The sequence below is a fragment of the Vanessa cardui genome, chromosome 26 (genome assembly GCF_905220365.1).
Source record: "Vanessa cardui chromosome 26, ilVanCard2.1, whole genome shotgun sequence".
NCBI classification, from domain to species: Eukaryota; Metazoa; Arthropoda; class Insecta; order Lepidoptera; family Nymphalidae; genus Vanessa; species Vanessa cardui.
This window is the reverse complement of record NC_061148.1, coordinates 1,282,637-1,293,580: the sequence shown is the minus strand read 5'-3', so window position 1 is coordinate 1,293,580 and position 10,944 is coordinate 1,282,637. Positions and strand designations below refer to the sequence as shown.

Here is a 10,944-nt window from a genome sequence, read left to right as displayed (position 1 = left end):
GCAGTTTACATCATCGATTTATTTCTATAATACAGAAATAGTCATTTTGCATTAATTTGTACCGTTATAATGGATCCTGAATTTAAGCCAAAGCTTTTATATTTAAATTTCGAAAGCCCGTCTGAGGTTTTTTCATATATTTGTTTATAGTTTATATTATTTACTTGGTGGTAGGGCTTTGTGCTAGCCCGTCTGGGTAGGTACGACCCACTCATCAGTTATTCTACCGCCAAATAACAGTACTCAGTATTGTTGTGTTCCAGTTTGAAGGGTAAGTGAGCCAGTGTACCTACAGGTACAAGGGACATAACATCTTCGTTCCCAAGATTGGTGGCGCATTGACGATGTAAGGAATAGTTAATATTTCTTACAGCGTCATTGTCTATGGGTGATGGTGACCAGTTACCATCAGGTGGCCCTTATGCTCGTCCGCCAACCTATACAAAAAAAATAGAGCCTGTAAATTTCCCATCATTGGGTTATAAGACCTTCTTCCAGTGAGGAGCTTATTCCTACGTTATTATTACTATTACGTTGCTCCTTTGCGGGATGGTAGATACACATGGAAAGGCCGACATGAATTATAAACAAAAAATAACCAGATCTCGCCTGGACTTGGACCAATCATCATATTTTTGTGTATCTAAAGTTTTTTAATTAAATATAATTTTATAACCAAGAAATATATATATTTATTTATGTTTGGTTGTCGTCTAGTTGCGTTTTAGGAGTTCGACGTCAGGGGTAAGGCATTAAATAAGCTCATGTCCTCTTGGAGTTCAAGTTTGCGACGCAGCAAATTTCGTCAAACTCGGCTTAGCTATTTAACCCTAAAACCGGGCAGACCTCTTTTTGGTTTAGCGAATGGGCAGGAGGCTGAGATGAAAAGTGACTACCACTTCACATACACGTGAACATCTGCAATACACGGAGGATTTGTCGCCTTTCAAAAAAGTGTAGGCTCTTTTTTTGTAGTTTCTCAAGTCGTATCGGTTCGGAAGCCGCTGGCGAAAGCTCGTTCCACGGGGTGGTTGTATGAAGCAGAAAATGCTTGAATGAAGTTAATTTTTGGAACGTTATAAATATTTATCAATGAGTCTTCAACGTTTCCGTAGTGTAGCGGTTATCACGTGTGCTTCACACGCACAAGGTCCCCGGTTCGATCCCGGGCGGAAACAAGTTGTCATACTTGACAAGACAATTCTAATTTTATTTCTTTATTATTTTTATTTAACTCCATCGTCGCAGTGATAGGTTAAAAAAGGTTTCCTTATCTAAATATTTAGTCGTTTGATAAACATATTAAGGTATATACACAAGTATGTTTCGATCTGAATCGTCAATGATCACCTTTTTTCGGTAGAATCGAATCGTACGCTCTAAGACAAACGAAATTTTTTTTATGGTATAGGTTGGCGGACGAGCATATGGACCATCTGATGGTGTGAAGTGGTCACCATCACCCATAGATAATGACGCTGTAAGAAATATTAACTATTCCTTAAATCATCAATGTGCAACCAGCCTTGGGAACTAAGATGTTATGTCCCTTGTGCCTGTAGTTACACTGGCTCACTCACCCTTCAAACCGGAACACAACAATACTGAGTACTGTTATTTGGCGGTAGAATAACTGGTGAGTGTGTGGTAACTACCCAGATGGGCTTGCACAAAGCCCTCCCACCAAGTAATGTACTCATCTGCCACCCTGTGTCCAATACTGGTCCCTTTTGATCATTCCTCTTGTGTTGTATTCTTTGTAGTACAGGTTCGTGCAAGTCTATTTGGTAAATACTCGTTACATTACAAAATCAAAATAAACTTTATTCAAGTGGGCTTTTACAAGCACTATTGAATCGTCATTTAACAATTAAGTAAAGCTACCACCGGTTCGGAAGTAGGTTCTACCGAGAAGAACCGGCAAGAAAGTCAGTAGTTACTCTTTATCAACATTTAAAAAATACAATGACATTAGTTAAATACAATTATATACGAGTATGTATGTAATGTATCCTGCCTGAAAGTCAACAGGTATTAATTTCACGCTTTTTTATCCTATATTATAGGCATATTATTCATTCCTTCATAACCAATACAGAATGTCTGATGCGTGGCTGGACCTACCCAGGCGGGCCTGCACAAAGCCCTACCACCAAGTGAATATTCAAGCTTCACGAAATTTCATCAAATTCGATTCATTGGCTTAGTAGTTAAAGAGCGGATGAATCGCGTATATTAATTATTTTTAAAACATCCCGACGTTTCGAGCACTTTGCAGTGTTCGTGGTCACGGGTAGACTAAGATGACATTTGTCTATTTGAAGAACAAAGGAAATATTATTAACAACTACCGCCAACGATTTCTCAATTGATATCTTGAGTAACGTTCCGGTTGCACGCAGAAGGCACTAACTGTATCTTTAGGTCTTGCAGTCTGTTGGATTTGGGATTTTAAATTTTTAATAAGTGGATCCCAGGTGTTAGAAAGTCTCCAACCATCTTCTCTATTGAAGTTTGGATGTTTTTGAATTTCAGTAGCCTCACGTATCATTCTAGGAATGAATCTGTGTTCTCTAGCGAGGATCTGTGGTTTATCAAATCGGATAAAATGGTTAGGTTTATCCAGAGCATGTTCACAGACTGCAGACTTAGAAGAACGCCTATTTTTGACATCTCCTATATGTTCCTTGACCCTGGTACCGATACTTCTCTTTGTTTGGCCTATGTAAGATAAACCACACTCACATTCGAGTTTATATACTCCTGCAGTTTGTAAAGGAATATTACTCTTGATAGGTGTCAAGAACTGGCTCACTTTCTTATGAGGCTTGTAAACGGTTTTAATTGAAGCTCGCTTCAAGATGTTGCCAATCCTGTCTGTAACTCCCTTCACATATGGTAGAAATGCAGGTTGTCGCTCAACTGTGGGTGGCTTGATACGGCTTCTGCGATGCTGGCGAGGCGGGCAGCTTGTTCTGGTGGAGTGCAAGCTTGACCTGACGTAGCTCGTCCTCTAGGTGTTCAGCATCGCAGAGATGGTGGGCTCTCTGAAACAAAGATTTGCCAACGGTAGCTAACTGACTAGGGTGGTGGTGCGAGTCACCATTGAGGTATTTGTTGGTGTGTGTGGGTTTCCTATAAACTGTGTGACTTAATGTATTGTCAGGATTCTTGATAATAAGGATGTCAAGGAAGGCTAAAGAATTATTTGCCTCTAATTCCATAGTAAATTTAATGTTTTTATTTATAGAATTAAGATGTACTAAAAATGCAGATGTCAGATCACTAAGTAATATTGTGAAAGTGTCATCTACGTACCGTTTATAAAACCTAGGTGTTATAGGTCCGGAGCGAAGAGCCCTCTCCTCCAGGTCTTCCATGAACAAATCGGCGACCACGGGGGATACTGGAGAACCCATGGCTACCCCGTAATTTAAATTTAAATGTGTAATAATCGCGAAAATTTAAGACAACATTAGTTAAAGAGCGACTGACAGACAGTTACTTTCACATTTATAATATTATTATAAATTATAATAGTATGTAATATATTTAGTTAACGAACAAAACTAGATTATTTATTGGTTTTCTTTCAGTAAGACTTTTTCAATAGTCATGCTGGGCCACGTTATTTATGAACGTTTTTATTTATCATTTATTGTAAATGCAATTATGTAACATTATACATTTTATAAATCCTAGGAATTCAACACTTCATGTCAATTTGGCGTCGGAAGCGGAAGTCGCCATTTTCCCGCCGAAAAGCGTAATTTTTTCGCCAACGCTTAAGCCGTCATGGCGGCACTTCCGGTGGATTTCCTGTGACGTCACGTGTTGACGTCCGCTCTGGGGAATAATAATTTCGTTTAATTGAATGAATACAATTTGCTTTTATGGGTCAAGAAATAAAATAGTCATGTAAATAATAATAATATATTAAATAATTTCAAGCAGATTAATATTAAAAAAAAAGTATAGAAACAGTAAATTTCCCACTGCTGGGATATGGCCTCCTTTTCCATTAAGAAGGGTGTTTGGAACATATTCCACCACGCAGTTCCAATACGGGTTGTTGGAATGCACATTTGGCAGAATTTCGATGAAATTAGACACATGCACGTTTCCTCACGATGTTTTCCTTCTTCGACGACCACGAGATGAATTATAAACACAAATTAAGCACATATATATATAGTGATGCTTGCCTGGGTTTGAACTCGCAATCATCGGTTAAGATGCACGCGTTCTAACATCTCAACTCAGTTTAATATTGATTGATCAGTTTATTAACATTTTATGAGCTTACAAGATATTCATCATTAATTCACTTACGAACAACTCCATACTATTCTTTTTAATATTATAAATGCGAAAGTAACTCTGTCTGTTTATCTCGTTTTCACTGCAAAACTACAGGAGCATTTTAAATGAATTTTGGTATACAAATAGTCTGGAGCCTGAGAAAGGAGAACGGAACCAACATTTTTTGGAAGCATATAGGAAAGAGCTCCTTCTAAACTAATCATAAACTTAATATTTTAAGTTAATTTGTAATATATACATATTCTATGCTTGCGTTTATTTGTTAGCACACCTTGCTTGTTCGTATCTAGCCAAACGAATGACTGCTTGTCCGACTTTAAATATAGCTTAATTTAGAGTAAAAATAAAACCATATTTTCCAAAATAAATATTGTAATCTGAAGGATAAGAAGCAATCGAGTCACTAAAATATTTGTAGAATATAGTTTTGTCATTTATTAAAACAATGAAATATCTATAGTACAAGTACATGATGCTCAGCGATGAAGGAATACGAGCATATTGAGAGGAATCCTTTGTATCGGATGTAAATCTATGATAACCCATCCATCAGGATATCCAACGTCTTTTGGAAATGTGACGTCAAGCTCGAAGCAACTAGTAAGCTCAGTTTGTTTCTGATGAAACGTGCTTTTCGAACTATGGGAGTATTTCATAGAAAACTTCCAACTCTTGCCGGCTATTGAGAGGTTAAATTGTAGATGATAAGACTCCACATGTCATTTTGTGTATCTGGTCCTTGTATGGAACTTGAACACAGGGCCTTACAAGCCCACAAATTAATATCAGCAAATATCTGACACTGCATTTTTTTATGATATTGGATAGGCAAATAGGATATCTGATGATGAGTTGTCACCACTGCCCATACATATTGGTACTATATTTACCATTTATCATACCACCAATGCGAACCTTCGGAAATATCATATTCCTTGTGTTTTTTACACTGGCTCAATGGGGGGCTGGAACGGACGAACGCGAACTTCAAACGGAGCTAAAAAATATTAAGTATTGTTCTTTATCGTTAGAAAGTACCTTGAACAAAGCCCTACCAAGTAGATCAAATCTTGTGGCAATGCAATCCTAAAGTGCTAATGTCTCATGATTTTTAAGCCTCACTTGAAAAGGAGGTGACTTTTGCCATTCAAAAAAAAAAAAAAACATTTACAAGTGAAATACCTGGTAGTTTTAGTTCTCCAACAATCAAACAAATATACAAGTAATCCACATATTTCCGTATCGTCAAGTATTTCAAAGTGACGTCTGACGAGCTGATGGCTTAAAACGTAATTGAACAGGCAAACCGCACAGAACAGCCGATTTTTTTTTACCATTCACACATCTGATGCGGGGAGGGAATTCGAAAAATTTCAATCTCCCGTCAGTCAATCGGATTTTGCAGAAAGCGCGCGTTACAAACGTACTGGAATATTTCCGCTAAACACATTCTTTTATTCTGCTTCGCTCGTGTTAAAGGCCAAAGGAAAATACATTTTCAGATACAATTATATTTTTAAAGCTTTGGAGAAATTATCGAGATTATTTGATGATTTCAATGTGAGTTATAATTATTTTTGATATCAGCCACAGTGGCCATTTTTGATGATGTCAGCTAATCAGGACATATTATGTAATTGTGCACAATTCGATCTTCAACTAGATGCACCGTATTCCCTCATTCACATAAACTGACAGTAATAGCCTTTAAAATTCCCACTGCTGGTATATGATCTCCCCTCCCCTATTTCACCAAGCTACTCCAATGCGGTTTGGTGGATTCCCATGTGGCAGAATTTCGTTGAAATTAGACTCATTCAGGTTTCCTCAAGATTTATTCCTTCACTGGCGAGCTCGAGATGAATTATCAACACAAATCATGCACATCAAAATTTAGTAGCGCTGGCTGGGGTTTGAAACCATAATCATCGGTTAAGATGCACGCGTTCTAACTGGCTGTCTCAGCTCTCGCTTCGGTGGTTTAATGATAGAATGCTCGCCTGCCTCATAATCTAATTGGAAAGTAAATTCGGCACGATCGGAAAGAGTTCATCCCCATGACCAATGGTCCAGCGATGCGACCCTCAAATTACGAGGCACTAGAGTATACTCACTACCAATATTTTTTATTGGCTCGATCTGGGATTTGAACTCAACCTTTGGATTTACAACCATATGTATATCAAGCTGTTGAACAAACGAGGCAGTTAAAATAGTCATTGTGTACCTATACACCAAAGTATACATAGAAAATATTTAATAAACTTTTCAGCCGCTGCATTAATCTGATTATTTTGTAAATTAAATCAAAACAAACTGAGGATGTTTTTTCTTTAGCGTCTTTACCTTTTCCAAGATTTTACTGAGCTCTCATTATAATAAAATTCAAACCGTTTTCCTTTAGTGCTAATACATCGTAAATGTAAACGTATCTTTTCTGCAGGAGAGCTTGAACCTTACCTGTAGCTAGACTACTACTACTAGCTATGGGGGTTGATGATAGATCGAACCATAACCTAGGCAAATTTATTTACAATGATTTTCTTTGCCACTAAAAAGACCTATTTAAAGCATGTTCAAAAACATTACTAAACGAATATGTTTTCATTATCATTACATTCACAACAAAAGCTTGTAAATTGCCACTGCTGGGCTAAAGTCCTCCTCTCCCTTTGAGGAGAAGGTTTGGAACATATTCCACCACGCTGTTCCAATGCGGATTGGTGGAATGCATATGTGGCAGAATTTCTATGAAATTTGTCACATACAGGTTTCCTCACGATGTTTTCCTCCACCGCTGAACACGAGATGAATTATAAAGACAAATTAAGCACATGAAACAGCCTTGCCTGGGTTTGAACCCGCAATCATCGGTTAAGATGCACGCGTTCTAACCACTGGGCCATCTCGACTCATTACATACACATATATTACATTTTGATGCGGTTTATTTTAATCAAAATAAACTTTATTCAAGTGGGCTTTTACAAGCACTTTTGAATCGTCAATTAACAATTAAGTGAAGCTACCATAGATAGAGTGTTTTGGGAGGAGGGTTTTGGTATATAATACTTGAACAATATAGTAAACGAACACTGATGATTATTTTAGAAAGGTCTTATATAATGTCGTATATAAACAAACTCTGTAGTATATTTAGTATCAGTATTGCACCCGTGCGATGTCAGGGCGGGTCGCTAGTACTTGATAAATGAATGATTAGAGATATGAGAAGTTAATGAATTTTTTGTTAACAGCGTGGTATCCAAGACATTTTCAAGTGGAGGCTTCATTTCAAAAATGGGACGATAATTTTGTCCTCACCTTTATACCTTATTACCTTAGATATTATTCTTTCTGTATATATTATAATTTTGCGTGGAAATTTAATTAAATTATTCAAAGAAACAAATTCAAAACTCAATATAAAGTGGAATTCATTCGTCACACGAAGTTTAAAAGCCGTACAATCTGATGCAACCGGACATCCGCGCCGGTCGCAATGCGATCAGATTGGTTGTTGACTTGCTTTGTGCTTAGTTTCGTTTTATAGTGCTCAATTTTATTTAACCGTGCTCGGTTTTTATTCGAGCTCAGTTCCATTTACAGGAACGGCTTTTATCGTAAGTTCTATATCTTAGTAATAATTTTAATGCATAACCATTTAGAAACATTAATTTCTAAAGCTCATTGCTCAATACAAGGATTTATTTTAATGAAACTAGCTATACCCGCGACTTAGTTCGCGTTTGAATTTAATAAAACAGTTATTGTTCAGTTTGTAGATTCCACTAACCCGCATTGGAACAGCGTGTTGGAATATGTTCCAAACCTTCCTATCAAAGGGAGAGGAGTCTTTAACCCAGCAGTGGGAAATTAACAGGCTGTTGTTGTTGTACATTTAACTTTTGTGATATTTATTCGTTGGTAGAAGGAACCTGATGTGACGACGGAATGGTGGCATGCGCAAGGACAGTAAAGTAAAGTAACAGCCTGTAAATTTCGAACTACTGAGATAAGACCTCCTCTTCCATTAAAGAGAGGGTTTGGAACATATTCCACCGCGCTGTTCCAATTCAGGCAGCATTAAGCACATACACATAGTGGTGTTAACCTGGGTTTTAACCTGCAATCATCGGTTAAAATGTTCAACACGGTCTAACCACTGGGCCATCTCAGCGCAAGGACAGTAAACTGACTCAATAAGGTTTCAAACTGAATCGTAAACGTTCGATAGCAGCTCCAGCTCTCAAGAAATCACCATTTTATTTTTCTTATATGTGATGGACTACCACTGTAATGACCTACCAACCGTGGAAGATCAGATTTTAAGTCTCTTATGCCTGCAACACTACTGATCTCTTAAGATAGAATATCTGATGTGTGGATGGTACCCAGCCTAGAATGGTACAAGTCCTACCACCCAGTAAATCATGGGATAAAGTAAATATTTGTTTAAATTCTTTTACCTACCTAAAAAGAAGTCACTATAAATAGTTCAGTATTGGTTTTCACTTTAATTAATGAAATATTTGGATTATCAATTATTTTTCTTATTACAATTACAAATGTCATTTGAAATAAATAAAACATCAGACAGGAAATGTGTTCTATGAAAATTCTTACGTTAATGGTTCTATGACAGATCGTCTGTCAATGGGATTTTAAAAGCCGGATAAACTGACGAAGCCGGATATCCGGACCGGTGTATAGCGATTTCAGATATATATTCCGCTATTCCAGCTTTACTTACAAAGATATACAACGGGAGATGTATACGAGCTTTAACTTTGCAATCTGGATCAATAATCCCGGAAATGTATTATGAAATATAATTGAAAATAAATCAAAATAATGAAATTGATGACGTCAATAATTAAAGAAATTACACAGCCTTGGTAAAACGTAGTTGGAGGACGACGATGATAATAATACTTCTGACCGATTTCAAGGTCATTTTTTATTTTTGGATCTCGCTGGGAAAACCTTACAGGGAGCTACGTAAAAGTAGGGGGGGGGGCGTATTAAATGTAGGACTCATGCTGTCACCGAAATACTTACTAAAATACCCGTGGTACCTCTCCATATCTTCGGCGGAGCCTTCGCTTTAGCATGCTACTCTGACGCCCTGCTATTAGAAGTCCAATCTCAAGATCTCTCTTGAGAGTATCGAACTGTGTAAGTCATATTACAGTGCAAAAGTAACACAGGATTACGTTATATTGTGTACAGTGAGGACTCACCGTCATAAACCGATCGGACTGCAAATCCAACAATATGGATGAAAAACTTTTTGTGATTTCTTAGGCAAAGCAGTGTACACATTTCAGCTTACAGATTCAGAGCTGTGATTGAGAAATTTTCGAATGAAAAACTCCATTATCTTTTATCGATCTGATCTGAGTCCTTCACCAAGAAACACATAAAAAGAGTAATAAGTAATCGACTTTAATATTGTCGTTGAATAAAATATAATCGCCGATGATATATATATTTAAAAATATTAGATGATTTAATTTTAAATATATTACATTTGTCTAAGCACTGTTATCTAAGCAGGTGAATTCATTAATATTAAGATTAGGACATCTTCATTAACGTATGAAAAGGAAGAAGGTATCGCTCAAAAACAGCGAGTATAGAGTAAAAAAAAAATGAAATGAAAATTGAAACTTAAAAAATATTATAACTTATGATCATTTGTTTCCGCCCGGGATCGAACCGGGGACCGTGTGCGTGTGAAGCACACGTGATAACCGCTACACTACGGAAACGTTGAAAACGCAGTTCAAAATTATTACGATATTATATTCTTCATTTGCATATGAGTTATAAAATATTTATTTACGATGATTAGTTGAAGAAAGTCATTATTGTTACTATTGTTACTGTCGCTTATTACTTTCTGATAATAATTAACTATTGTATTCAGGGATTTTGATTTTCCGTTAAAGAATAATTCTTTACTGGTCTTAAAGATAATATTTTTAAATAGGTTTCGCGGCGTATCTTGTGATAAGTGATAGCCAGCCCTTGTGGATGTACACTGGCTCACTCACCCTTTAAACCAGAACATAATAAAACTAAGCATTGTTGTTTAAAAAAAGTAAAGCAACAGCCTGTAAATTTCCCACTGCTGGGATAAGGCCTCCTCTTCCATTAAGGTTAGGGTTTGGAACATATTCCTCAACGCCGTTCCAATGCAGGCTAGTGGAATGCACGTTGGGCAGAATTTCGATGAAATTAGTCACACGTAGGTTTCGTCACGATGTTTTCCTTCACCGCCGAGCACGAGATGAATTATAAACACAAATTAAGCACATATATATAGTGGTGCTTGCCTGGGTTTGAACCCGCAATCATCGGTTAAGATGCACGTGTTCTAACCACTGGGCCATCTCAGCTCTATTGTTGCTGAGCATTCGAATATCCACTAAGCACTACAATTAAGTAAATATATGTTTAATTATTATTGTTTATCAAATAACTCGTGTTATAGCCGGATCATTGAATTAGCCCCAAACTCCTTATCAAGATAAGGCAGCTATCAAGCCGCCATCTTCGGTTACGATAAACTACCCAGTAGGATATCTGGAATTAAAATATTAATAACAAGTTTTT

The 10,944-nt window shown here is 37.0% G+C and overlaps 2 non-coding genes across 2 annotated transcripts; one reads left to right on the top strand and one right to left on the bottom strand.

Moving 5' to 3' along the window:
- Positions 1 to 1,105: 1,105 nt before the first annotated feature.
- On the top strand, positions 1,106 to 1,178 carry Trnav-cac. The gene has a single exon. It is a non-coding gene; the product is annotated as a tRNA-Val (tRNA).
- Positions 1,179 to 10,024: 8,846 nt separating this feature from the next.
- Trnav-cac lies at positions 10,025 to 10,097 on the bottom strand. Its single transcript has one exon. It is a non-coding gene; the product is annotated as a tRNA-Val (tRNA).
- Positions 10,098 to 10,944: the final 847 nt, after the last annotated feature.